This window comes from Eumetopias jubatus, unplaced genomic scaffold (assembly GCF_037043125.1).
Source record: "Eumetopias jubatus isolate StellerSeaLion01/CBP00866 unplaced genomic scaffold, mEumJub1_p1.0 scaffold_2, whole genome shotgun sequence".
NCBI lineage: Eukaryota > Metazoa > Chordata > Mammalia > Carnivora > Otariidae > Eumetopias > Eumetopias jubatus.
In genome coordinates this window covers 104,510,946-104,524,377 of record NW_028274808.1, presented here as the reverse complement: position 1 = coordinate 104,524,377, position 13,432 = coordinate 104,510,946, and the positions used below count along the sequence as shown (strand labels likewise).

The following is a 13,432-nucleotide window of genomic DNA, read 5'->3' as shown; positions in this document are numbered from 1 at the left end:
TTCAGTTTATCCAAACATGAATTTGCCTTCAAATTATGCACTGAATGAATTTTATGGGAGGCACCTCCGTAACCTTACCTTAGAATCTTTTCTTTATTAATACCTGTTCAAGTAGCTACTTCCTCATTGGTTTTGTGTACATTTTTTCCCATAAAACATTGACTTTTTTAAAAAAAGATTTTATTTATTTATTTGAGATAGATCGAGAGAGAGAGAGAGTGCACAAGCAGAGGGAGGGGCAGCAGGCACCCCTCTGAACAGGGAGTCCGGCATGGGGCTTGATCCCAGGATCCCGAGCTCATGACCTGAGCCGAAGGCAGACACTTAATTGACTGAGCCACCCAGGTGCCCCAAAACACTGACTTTTTAAAAATTAAATAATTCATTTACTTTTGACAACTTATTTCCACAATCTTCCTTATTGGTTCTCCAAAGGAATAGTTCTTCATCTATGAAAATATCAAAATTGAATCTTGAAAATACCATATGTTGGGACATACCAGAAACATGTTCTTTTATTTAACTTTACAATAGACCTCCTCCAACAGTAGTTTGTTCTAATACTATTTCTACCAGTTTCTTGGGAGGGGGGTTGCATCTTCAATATTTGCTAATAAAAAATACATCTTAGTTTGTTGCCAGTTGTACTCTTTTAGCCATTTTTATTGCATCCATGAAGAACTTTCTAAACATTATCATTTGGTTTAAATTGTGTAAAGTTTTAAACTGAGTATTGCCTGACTTTAACCATTGTTGGAAAAATAAGCCTTGAATTTTTTTTGTTCTGCCTACTTCGTTATTAAATATCTTCTTAACTGATTACTTCACTCTAACACTGGCTAATATCATCCACCACAGTAAAGTAAAGCTCCTCTCTAACAACAGTGAATATAAATCCATATTCCAAATAGTCTTCTTGGTAATTTGGGACGTTTTAACTAACTGTCATATGATTAGGCAGTAATGGTTTTTAATCTCACAATATGGCTGATGAAGAGTTTCTGTAGGATTATAGAGAAGGGTTAATGCTGCCATATCATTGTTTTCTTGTGCTTGATACCTAATTCTTATCTTTATTTAACAGCTTCCTTTCAGGAGTATCTTAAAACTTGTGTCATTTTGTGGGAGTTAAAACTGGATAATAACATGGAAATTAACTTAATCAAGCGCTGTAAAACGTGATATATTACAATATGCTGAGAGAGAATGAACATGTGAAGAAGAGTCTTTCCCTTCTGCCATGTTGGGAGGTCCTCAGTTCAGTGGGGTCACCTCAAATACTGCATGAAATTCATAATTGCTCGGACCAGACTGGCCCAGGGGACCGATGTTAGCCTTTACGTTAATGTTGATTAAACATTAGTTGGAACTTATTTCCTTCTCATTTCTTAGATGAAAATAAATGTCCTCAGGCATTCCAGCTGGCTTGGCCGATATGTGGGGGAAGCCTTTCGGCGCAGTGACTACAAGTATAAAAGGGCCCTGGGACAGAAGCATCCTTGGCAAGTTCAAGGAACCCTAAAGATGCCAGTGTAGCTGACACATATTTCCATGAGAAATTGCTACAGAAGTCCTGTCTTCACAGTGATAAAAATAAAAAACTCTCTCTCCTGGGAAACCTGACCATGTGGTTATTTTCCCATCCTTAAATGGTTAACATACAGAACCCGCTAGAACAACTTTGAACGGTCCTCTTCGTATTTCCTCCTCATCCATTTCAGCTTTTCATAATGCAGCAGCCTACTGACCAGTGTCTGGAACACTTTATTTAAGTGAGTAATTGCCACTGCCTCTTATGGAGAAGTTTGGTTAGAAATTATATTAAACTAGTCTTTTCTCTTCCTCTGAAATTGATTCTTCCAGTGAGAGAAGAAGAATTTAAGGAGTGTCAAGGAGAATTTGATACATAGATCCTATTTATTTTGATAAAATGCAACATTTCACAAAATGTTTACAGTATCAGTGACTAACCAAGATTTCTTTGTTATGCAGTTTAAATAGTTAAAGGCAGTGGATCCTAACCTTATACATTATACAAGGCTAATAAAGTTAAATGATTGTCTTGCTTAAAAATAGTACAGATTTTTTAAAAAAGATTTTATTTATGTATTTTAGATAGAGAGAGCGCGCGCGTGTGCGCACGCGCGCGCACGTATGAGTGGGGGAAGGGACAGAGGGAGAGAATCTTCAAGCAGACTCCATGCTGAGCGTGGAGCCTGAGGCAGGGTTCTAACCCACAACCCATGAGATGATGACCTGAGCTGAAATCAAGAGTTGGCCCCCCAAGTGACTGAGCCACCCAGGCACCCCCAGATTTTTTTAAAGGAAAATACCTGAAGCTATAAAGAATTAATTGCATATAATTATCCTGAGCTCTGTTTAGAGTCAGTGGACTCTGACTCTTTCAGTCGTATTAGTCTCTGTGCCTCGGTCTCCTCATTTGTAAAATGAGGATAGTGTCAGGACTTATCTCTAAGGATTATTTTCAGGATTAGAAATTATAAATATAAGTCACAACACACGGGAAACAGTCAATGGTTTAAAAAAATTACTAGTATCACCTTCCTGGTTATTTTACTTTTATTTAACCAAATTTTGTGAAATTGAAGGAGCATCTGCTGTCTTCCACACTATGCCTTTTGCGATCTGGGTCTCAATGTCATTGGAAGGGCCCCTGCAGTCCTTGGGATCCCTCCCTGTGAGATGGCATTTAATGGTTTCAGAATGTTGCCTTATTCCTTGGAAACAGCATATGGAAATCATCACAAAGAAAAGGAATCATTTCAAGGGCTTTGAAAATATAAAAGAAAATAAATTGTCCTTGGTAAGTAAATATAGGACACTGATCTCTGAATAGTTAGGAAAACTCTGTGCCAGGGCCTTTGGCGAAGGCTAATGAGCATTTCATTCCCTCCCCCACCAACACCCCCGCACTCTTGTCTTCTAAATTAGAAGAAGTTTTTACTATATAAGGCTGCTTTTTCTAAGTAAATGATAATACATTAAGCTCTTGGTGTTTTTAACTTTCCAAACAGTGGTGAGTTATTTTCATCAGTCAAGATGAAGCTGAAATGAAAAACAAAATTTGTGAAAGGCTCAGGCCTTGGGAGTCCGAAACGACCATAAGACTCACTCTATTTTATTTCTTTTGTGAAAAACATAACAATTTTCCATTGGTTGGTGCTTAGCACTGAGTCGTGTAAATATTATATTACGTTTATACGCTGCTGCAGGGAGTCCAAATGCAGTGATCCATTTTTGGGTCTCCAGTCTTCTGGCTGGCTGCCTGCCAGATGGGGAGATGTTGATCAGAAGGATTTCATCCTGAGGCAGAGCGGTGATCACGAAAGGAAGCACATCACTGTATATTTCCTCTCTGCCCAGATGACCCTGGAGCTTCATGCTGAGTGAGTTACCAGGGTTCCTTCAGGGCTGAGAGGAGACACAAATTCAATTAAAGATCCCATTATGATATTTATTCCATTCTGTTCTTTATTACCTTCACTAGTCTGACCCTCTGTTTCTCCTTCTTACTTGAGAAGGAAAATTCCTTCTTCTCTATCTTCACTGCCCCCATGCTCTTCATCCTCATCCTTTCTTTATCTTGCTCTTCTTATGACTCTCGTTTCCCAGAGAGCTTTCTAAGCAAATTAAGACATGAAATCTGATGTTGCTTTATCTGCAGAAGAAAGAGGAGAGACAGTGTGTGTATGTGTGTGTGTGTGTGTGTGTGAGAGAGAGAGAGAGAGGGAGGTAGAATAAACAGGAAGTTCTGCATAAGTCTCTCTTAACTGATTTTCATGGAAAAGTAACAACATACTGGATTTTTTGATTCAGGCATGAGATGAACTATAATGGAGAGTTATTTGGTCTTTATAAGCATTTTCCAGGAGTGTGTTTTCAAAAGTTCAGCACTTTACTCATAGAAACTCCTTTTTAAGTTTTTTTTTGTTGTTGTTGTTGTTGTTGTTGTTGTTTTAAGGCCCTTCACCTCCTTTCACGGTTTCTGGTCTGAGCCGCTTGCTTCTTCCTGTGAGGCTGTTCTCATTTTCTCCTAACATGACATGTTTATTCTTCCCCCAGTCCTCTATAACTTTGCCCATGATCTTTTCTGAAATAGAATGTTCTTCTATATATTTCTCCCAGGCACACAGTAGGTATACAATAAAGACTATTACTTTTTAACTGATTGGTTAATACTGACTCCTATTTGTAATTTACCAAGTGATAAAACTGCATTCAGTCAAAAATAAATACTTATTGTTTGGGAAAGTGTATAAACTTCATCAGAACCTTTAAGGATGAAAACATAAGTTGAAATTCACAAACTGCATCGAAGGCAAGTGGGAGCCTGAAGACAGTTATGCTTTGGGATTGAAGAAAAGAACGGAGGGCTGGGACAGGGCTGGGGACAGATGAAGGGCACAGGGATGGCAGGGACTGGGGTCTGTGGCAGGGCGTGAAACAAGGAGATCCTTGCTTTAGGTATTCACAATACTGCTAAACTGGAACTCTTACTCAGGCCCCAGTGTCCCAGAGCCAAGGGGGCAAAGAGTGTTGTCAGTGCGTGATATACCTTTGCACTTAAACAAGCAAATATAATGGTTTTAGTATAGACATTTCTCATTAGTATTTCTAGTTAAAAGACTTGCATTTTTCCACACTTCTGTTGGCACCTTGTTCTTTGAAAGCAAGACCATAGCTATTGGCATCTTCTAAAATAGTGCTCTTCAAGGGGGATGATATATATGTGTGTTACAAGTAAGTGTAACTAGATACTTAAGGCAGGCTTATATATATTGAAAAAGGTTGTTGAAAAAATAAATGAATGACTGGATGTACATCTGTTATTCTTTAGTATGAGAATGGCAACCACCAAAAAGCCTGATGTCGCTGAAGCTTTATCTGATGCTTTTTTAAATGAGAAATTTATTTAAAGAGTAATTAGAATAATACTATATATGTTTTATATGTGTGTGTTCATATTTTTATTTGCCATTTTGTAGTAACAAGACACCAATCCAAAGGGTGCAGTGAAAAGACTGAACCGAACTAGGAATCAGGAAGCCTGAATTCTGGGCATGGTTCTAACTTTACTTTGTGGACTTTAAGTGTGATGTCACTAAAACTGGCTCTCAATTTCTCTATTTATAAAATGAAGGATTTAGAATAGATGATTTTAAGGTTCCTTGAAGCTAGAGTCTGTTTTAAATCAAGAAAGGTGAAAGAAAATGTCCATGAATGGTCATATTTTCTCAGTTAACTTGAAAAGTAAAGTAGTATTTCTTGGAAAAGGCAATTATTATTATTATTTTTAAGATTTATTTATTTATTTGCGGGGGGAGGGGCTGAGGGAGAGGGAGTGAATCTCCAGCGGCCTCCCCACTGAGCAAGGAGTCCAACGTAGAGCTTGATCCCAGGACCCTGAGATCATGACCTGAGCTGCAGTCAAGAGTCTGACACTTAACCGACTGAGCCACCCAGACCCTGAGTGAGTTTCTGGAAGGGCAATTCTTTATACAGCATTTTATGGGAATTTGATTTGCCTTTCTCCAAATTGTAATTTACAAGACATATTTGTTTAAAAAAACGAAACCAAAATTCTCAAAATGGTATCAATTTAATGTATTCTTTCACAGGATTTTCCTTTTTTATGCTTAAAATTGTATTGCAGTGAATTACCACTGCATTTTCTTGTGATTTTTTTTTTTCGGTAAATACTTGATTCTTTTTCTTTATATTTTTCTAAATAATGAGAGAGTTCCCTAGCATATGCTAATGTAACCAATATATTTTAAAAATATTATTAGGAATTTGTGGATTTAAACACAATTGATGTTTTTAGAAATCTAACTTCTTTACTCAGACTCTGGATCTGACATAATTTATAATTTTAAGTTTTGTTCTCCTTACCATACTAGAAACCCCAAAGAGACAGTGGGTATGAACCATCTCATCAAGTAAAACCACTCATTCTGACCTAGCTGTTCACTTCTATGAGGTATTCTAATTAGATGGAGAAGAGGGAATGTATTTGATATTCCTCATCTATTCCTTAAACCTCTCTCATTTGGGAAAAATGTGTCCAAAAAAAAGAGAGAGTTTTTAGCATATTTGGACTTGATTAGTTTAGTTCCTCAGCTTAAAGTGCAGATTTTTAATCAAATCATGTCTCTATCCCACAAATGGATTGCTCACAGTTTATGTTTTTTTTAAAAAAAGAAAATAGCTAGAATTGAAAATGGCTTTTATTTTTGGATTATAAAAGATGACACATTGTTCTTACAAAAAAAGATTCAAACATTACAGGAAAGGATAAAAATAAAGTAAAAATCATACAGCCCAGGAATGACACATTATTAACATTTCAGTGAACCATATTTTAGACCCCTCTTCCAGCACATGTGCTAACTTACAATCACACTTGCATTCAGTTCTATGTCAAATGAATGGTACTAAATGTACTTCCTTATTAAGTAACACAGCATGAACGTGATCCTGTGTCAGTGAATACTGATGTACGTCGTAATTTTTAATGGCTGCATACTATTGCATTGTATGGACTCACCACAATTTATATAACCCATCCCCTCTTGAACATGTAAGTTCTTTCTAATGTTTCAACATTAAAAATAGTGCCGAGATGAATACTTTTGTATATATAAAATATATTTGTGCACCTGTCTGGTTATTCCTGTAGAATAAATCTCTAAAAGTAGAATTATAAGTCTGAGGGCATTCTCTCTCTCTCTCTCTCTCTCTATATATATATATATATTTGGTGAAAATGAGGACTATCTGAATAAATTTGAGGGCAACTATTATATATAAAGAGAAATTGTTTTGTCATGCATATGTTACTCATTATTACACCGGCGAGTATAATTGTTTTTAGCTGATCAAATAAGTAAATATAAACTCAAATAATCTATGTAATATACTTTCATCTCTAAACATTTAAAAATATTGGTACTGATTTGTAACTTAAAAAATGTCTTGGAAGAAAAGTTTTTGAGAGGAAAAAAAATTCCCACTTGTTTCAGGATAAAAATTTTGCAAAAGTTTAGTGTCTTAAAAGTAATGGACAAAGGTATTAATGCCTATATCAATGATACCTCGATAAGGCTATTTAAAAGACAGAAGAAGAAGCGGGGGAGGAGGAGGAGGGAGAAGAAGTTGGAAACAAGAGAATTCATTGGCAGTCTGTACCACTATACCAGTAGCCAACCCTCCCCCACAGCACCATTCCCACCGAAGGGCACTCAGTAACACGGTATTCTTCCAGGCAAAGCCCAGGGTGGAATTTCTCTAAAGACACTGAAAAAAATGTGTGCAGAACATGAAGGCATTTTGTGTGGATAATAGTACCCCAGAATGAAGCCCTTCTCATTCTGGCACAGGAAGAAATGGGTTGTGGTCTGAAGGCTGACACTGGACTCTTTGAACCCACACCACATAGAGCTCTTAGTCAAAAACTGTACAAATGGGAGGCCACCCAAGGATCACCAAGAATATGAAAAGCGTCAGCAAGATGGAAGGGAAAGACCAAAATATACAAATAGAAAACAGGACCCTAGAGGAAACAGACAATTTAGGGAATTGAAACTTTTTTTTAAAGATTGTATTTATTCATCTGGCAGAGAGAAAGCACAAGCAGGGGGAGTGGGAGAGGGAGAAGCAGGCTCCCCGCTGAACAAGGAGCCCGATGTGGGTGGGGCTTGATCCCAGGGACCCCAGGATCATGACCTGAGCTGAAGGCAGATGCTTAACCAACTGAGCCACCCAGATGCCCTGGGAATAGAAACTTAAAAAATATAAATAAAAAGACAAGATGCCTAACAAAATTCAACAAGATTTATAACCGTAAAACAAAAAGGATGATTTAAATTGGTAAATTAAATACAAATAACATGAAGGAATAGAAAATGTGGAAAGCAAAGTTGAGATAATCTTCCAGAATATAGATAAAAGACAAAAACATATAGAAACCATTCAGAAGATGCAGTATCTAATAGAAGCCCCAAAAGAAGAGAACAGAGAAAATGGATGGAAAGAAATTATCAAATAAATACTGGAAGACACTTTCTTAGAGCTGAAGGGCTTGAGTTTCAGATTGAAATGGTCTACTTGTGGGCCCACCAAGATCCCATGCCTTGACAGTCTCATGAAAAATAAGGAGAATATCCTAAATGCTTTCAGAAGGACAAATATAAATTCATCCATGAAGTGTGGGAATGAAAAAGAAATAATATTTCTCATGATTAACCTAAATACACAAAACAAAGCAAACCAGTATGTATTTTAAAAGAATGTATAGAAACAAAGTAATTATACATTAAAAAAAATAAATAAAAAGCAGTTAATGCCCAGGGAATCAGAGTTTGCAGCTTTTCATGGAATTATCAAGAGAGGATAATCAGATAAATCAAATTTTTAAAAAAACTATTCTAGGGGTGCCTGGGTGGCTCAGTCGGTTAAGCTTCCAACTCTTGATCTCGGCTCAGGTCATGATCTCGGGGTCCTGGGATTGAGCCCCACGTTGGGCTTGGCACTGGGCGTGGAGCCCGTTTAAGATTCTCTTTCTCCCTCTGCCCTGCCTCTCCCCTCTCTCCCTTTCTAAACAACAACAACAACAACAACAACATCAAAAAACCCAGAACAACAACAAACACCCCAACCTGTCCTAAAGAAATAATTAAACTCTGATCTCTCTCTCTCTCTCTCTCTCTTTTTTTCTGGTGCAAAATGGTGGGGACAGGACCCTGGGCAGAAAGAGCTGCTGCTCTGGGATTAGGAGGAGCAAGTGATTATACACCTTGGGGTTAGGAGAAGTAAACATAAGGCAAGTTCCAAAAGGATGATATTTCTCTTTGGAGAGAGATATGAAAATAAGTTGTATACATGATAAAGCCATACATAGAAGTATTGTAATAAATGTCATTGCAGTATTGTTTTCCTAAAGTTACAGGGTCAGTTTCGAGAGAAAGATTTCTTTCTAGGAAACACCATCATTGAAATTTAGATCTTAGAATTCTTTTTTTTTTTAAAGATTTTATTTATTTATTTGAGAGAGAGAGAGTGAGAGGTAGATAGCACGAGAAGGAAGAGGGTCAGAGGGAGAAGCAGACTCCCCGCTGAGTGGGAAGCCCGATGCAGGACTCGATCCCGGGACTCCAGGATCATGACCTGAGCCGAAGGCAGTCGCTCAACCAACTGAGCCACCCAGGTGCCCAGGTCTTAGAATTCTTTTTTGTTGGTTTGTTTTAATTTACAAAAGTATTACAAAACCTCTGTTTAGTTTTTAATACAGTTCATATAGTTTTGTCTTAATAGAGTTTAAAGGTTCCTAATATGTGTGGTTCTTAGAAAAAGATAATTTATTTCGTAGAAGATCGGGCCTGTGTAATATAAAGCATGGAGGAATGACCATCTCTGGTCCCCTGTTCAATTCTCTGGCGCAGCCGGGGGGCCCCTGGCCAGGCCCAGAAGCCTGGCCCGTAGCATGGGTCCTCAGGAATGACTTCACACTGAGAGAAGAGTGAACGGCTCATGTGGACTCTCAAACATCCTCCAGAACTTAACAAAAAGTACCAGTGATGGTAAATTCACTCTGAGGAAACACCGTATGAAAGATAGATCTCCTTTCATGGAAACATCAAAAGAACGGGAACTTACATATGTGTGGACCATCTATTCCATTTACATGTTTAGTTTAATTATTTTCCCCTTTTAGCTTAATTTTGTGGCAGTAACAGCGTGGTTCTGAGGCAGCCCAAGCTAAAAACGTGCTGGTGGCGGGCTTGACCTATAGGGGTTGACCTGTTTGCGTGTGTGGGAGGGGAGAAGAGTCTGTGGAAAACCAAGAGGCTTGTTCCCCAGCCTTCCCCTGGAACAACCTTACATTCCAGTAGAGAGAGATTAGGTGGAAGCAATAGGAACTTTTTTCTGGGAAACTCTGGGCCTTGGCTGTGCCAGAGTCCAGATGACAATGTGTGACACAGTGCTGTGGGGCAGGGTGTTCTGGCCATTTCTTCTCATGCGTGGTGAGGCTGGGGCAGAAGGAGGGGATGGCCAGGGCTGAAGACATGGCATTTTATCTCCTGGAGGGCTTTGCAGCTTTGCAGCTTCGTACACAGGAACCACAGTTCTTCTAGCAGAAAGGCAGCTTTGTCATGGAGGCTTCTGGAAAGAGTGGTTGATAGAGGTAGCCATGGATGGATGGAGGGCCATACCCATCTGTGGGGAGGTGGCAGCAGAAGGATGTGAGTGAATTCTACCTGAGCATGGAGGAGGGGCTAGCAAACTTCCAATTATTAGTGTCCCGGGGGGCATTGGGATTCCACTTACATCTGTGTGATTCCCAGAGTACCGACGGCCTGGGCTCACATCTCTGACCCTTCCCAGAAGTTAGGATCCACATACCAAAAGCTATCTGTAAACTAAAATAATTACAAATGAGATGACACAGCAATTGCACAATGCCGTGTACAGATCACTCCCAGTGTGTTCTTTGTCTCTCCCATGTGTTGAAAACAGAGGAACTGAACATGATCTCCACCCGCCCCCGGCCAGTTTTTTTTTTTGTTTTCCATTTTCAGAGTCTGTGTTCTGCAATGACCCCCAAGTCATTAATCTAGCTAAAGTATTGAAGGTTCACCAGTCCCTTCTGTGTTGCTGCTTTTAATCTTCCGTTCTGTCTTTGCAGCAATACATGCTGCTAAAAGTTGCTCCAGGTGCAGAGACAGACCCTGACATGGTAACCTCAAATGCTTCCTTTGAACAGGTTCCTCCTGGGGATAGGATGGCACTCTGAAAAAAGGATGTCAATGGAGAATGCAGACTAGATCACTCAACTTCGCCTTTTCTGTGCTGGGACTCTGTTTTGCCCTCTGTCCCTTCATTTTGCTTTTGACCTTGCAGAACATGCCTCTACTCGTGTCTAAAAGAGGAGCACTGCACTGGGGATTTTCAATTTCACAGCATTCAAGATCAATCTTCATGAGCACGAATGCTTAGAAATGACTTGTTTAACTTGGTATATGTTCATGTGTTTATGGGAAATAAATATGGTGTTTTTAAGAATTGCCAGTTTCAACTAATTGATAAGATAGAGAGGAACACTGGTGCACTGATCTCCAAAAAAAGGGAAGAGTGCTTTTAGGAACTAAGTGGCTTTTAGGGGACTTTGACCCCCTACCTGTAAACATTTCATAAAACAGCTACATTGTTTAAAGCTTAGTGTGTGGGTGGATGCTTGCGGGGGTGGGGAGACTCCAGCCCAGTAGTTTCTTTTAAGATAAATTAAAGGAACACAGCATCAGAACAAACCTTTCTTTCTTATTTTATGCAGCCTTGTTCTCCCCTAATAATCTTTTATTTATTTATTTATTTTTAAAGATTTTATTTATTTATTTGACAGAGAGAGACACAGTGAGAGAGGGAACACAAGCAGGGGGAGCGGGAGAGGGAGAAGCAGGCTTCCCGAGGAGCAGGGAGCCCGATGTGGGGCTCCATCCCAGGACCCTTGGATCATGACCTGAGCCGAAGGCAGACTCTTAATGACTGAGCCACCCAGGTACCCCTCCCCTAATAATCTTTTAAAGTTTAGTTCAGCCCGGTTGTTTTACTGAATCCTTCCAAACAAAATATTAGTATTTTATTTGCTAAAACCGTCGATGCTATATATTGTCAATGCCTGTGCATTCGGTGCTTGATCATATACTGTTAATTTATTTGACTTTTCACAAGTGTGTGGTTTCCCATCCCCAATGCTAAGTCCGTTAAAGGCAAGGAGTATATTTTACATTTTTTTTTCTCATGGTTTCTTACACATAAAAAACCCTCAATACATATCCAAGAGATCTATTCTGGATTTTTCTATTCATCGTCTGATCCTTAGTTCCTTTACTGATGGGTACCACTTTTACTGTCATATGGATAAAGATAAGAAAATATTTCGATTTAAGAAAAGCTAATGAAGAAGCGCCTGGGTGGCTCAGATGGTTAAGCCTCTGCCTTCGGCTCAGGTCATGATCCCAGGGTCCTGGGATCGAGTCTCACATCGGGCTCCTTGCTCAACGAAGAGCCTGCTTCTTCCTCTCCCTCTGTACCTCCCCCTGCTCATGCTCTGTATCTCTCTGTCTCAAATGAATAAATAAAAAAATGTAAAAAGAAAAAAAAGAAAAGCTAATGAATATGTGGGTGGAATTTTGAAGCAAATTTATCTTTGAATTATTGAGATTCAAATCATCTTACACTATCCTTAGTTCCAATATCACGGATAATTGGGAATTGCGTGTGTTATATACCTGCATGAACTTTCTTGGGTATCCATTAATATGGATCGGTCACATAGACTTCTCTGCTTCTCTCTTATAGACTCCAGATGTATGTCTGAGATTAATTCAATCTTTGTTTTTCCCCCTTCACCATTTGTTTTTCTATTGATGTAGTCACCTTTCAAGCAGCTGGAGTGGAAATATCAATATGTTCTCGGATGCCTAATCCTTTGTTCTTTCTTTTAGCGTTTTATTTTCTTCGTGCATGCAAAAGAGTTTCTTGGCATGCTCCACTGATAACATTAAAAGCTCTACACTCTTTATAGTTTGCATGAAATTTCTGTGTCAAAGCCAAAGGAAAACTTTTTTTGCGTGAGAGGTCATAATGAAGGTCTTGCCATTTCACCATCATGGGAAGAGTTAAGAAATACTAACATTTAGAAGCTCTTTAGATCATTATTTCTGGGAGTTGAGATGAGACATGTACTAAAAATCGTTTTGTTTACAAGTCTCATTTTTATCCAGAGATTTTTTTTCCTCCCTTTATAATAGATGTATACACAATGAGAACACAGACTTATTTTATAAAGAGAAATTTCCCTTGAGGCACAGGACATGAATTAACAGGTTACGCCAATTGACGGGAATAAGTCTACATGCAAAATAAGATCGATTGCAGAATGGCAGCAACAGAAAAATATGGAAAGTATTAATGGGATCATGAAACCTTAGAGTTGAAAGAGACCTCTCATTTGATATAGCTTGCCTCTCGATGGAGGACTTCTTTTTACACCACCACTGATAAGCAACCAGCCTTTTAAAAATGTGTTTTTCCAGTACCAAGAAGCATTTCTCCACATCTCAGCAGACACTGGGTGGCCTACAGATTTGACTCAATTCTGATCCTATCTACCTGGAGACAGCATCAGATCCCAGAGGCTGAGGGCTCAGTCCTACAAGACTGCCACGTCTTCAGGCTCCAATCATAAGTCCAGATTGTTTTTGGTGCTTCTGACCAACTGGCTATAAATTAGAGGCTCCCAAGAACCCCTCCTTGGGTTAGGTTAATTTGTAGGGGGGCTCACAGAACTCAGAGAAACATTTACTTACACTTACCAGTTTATTATAAAAGATATTATAAAGGGTAGAGATGA

General features: G+C 38.9%; 1 protein-coding gene across 1 annotated transcript in view; it reads left to right on the top strand.

The window, feature by feature from the left end:
- Nucleotides 1–13,432, top strand: part of SYNPO2 (synaptopodin 2) — a 164,060-nt gene that overhangs the window by 11,209 nt on the left and 139,419 nt on the right. The window lies entirely within an intron of this gene.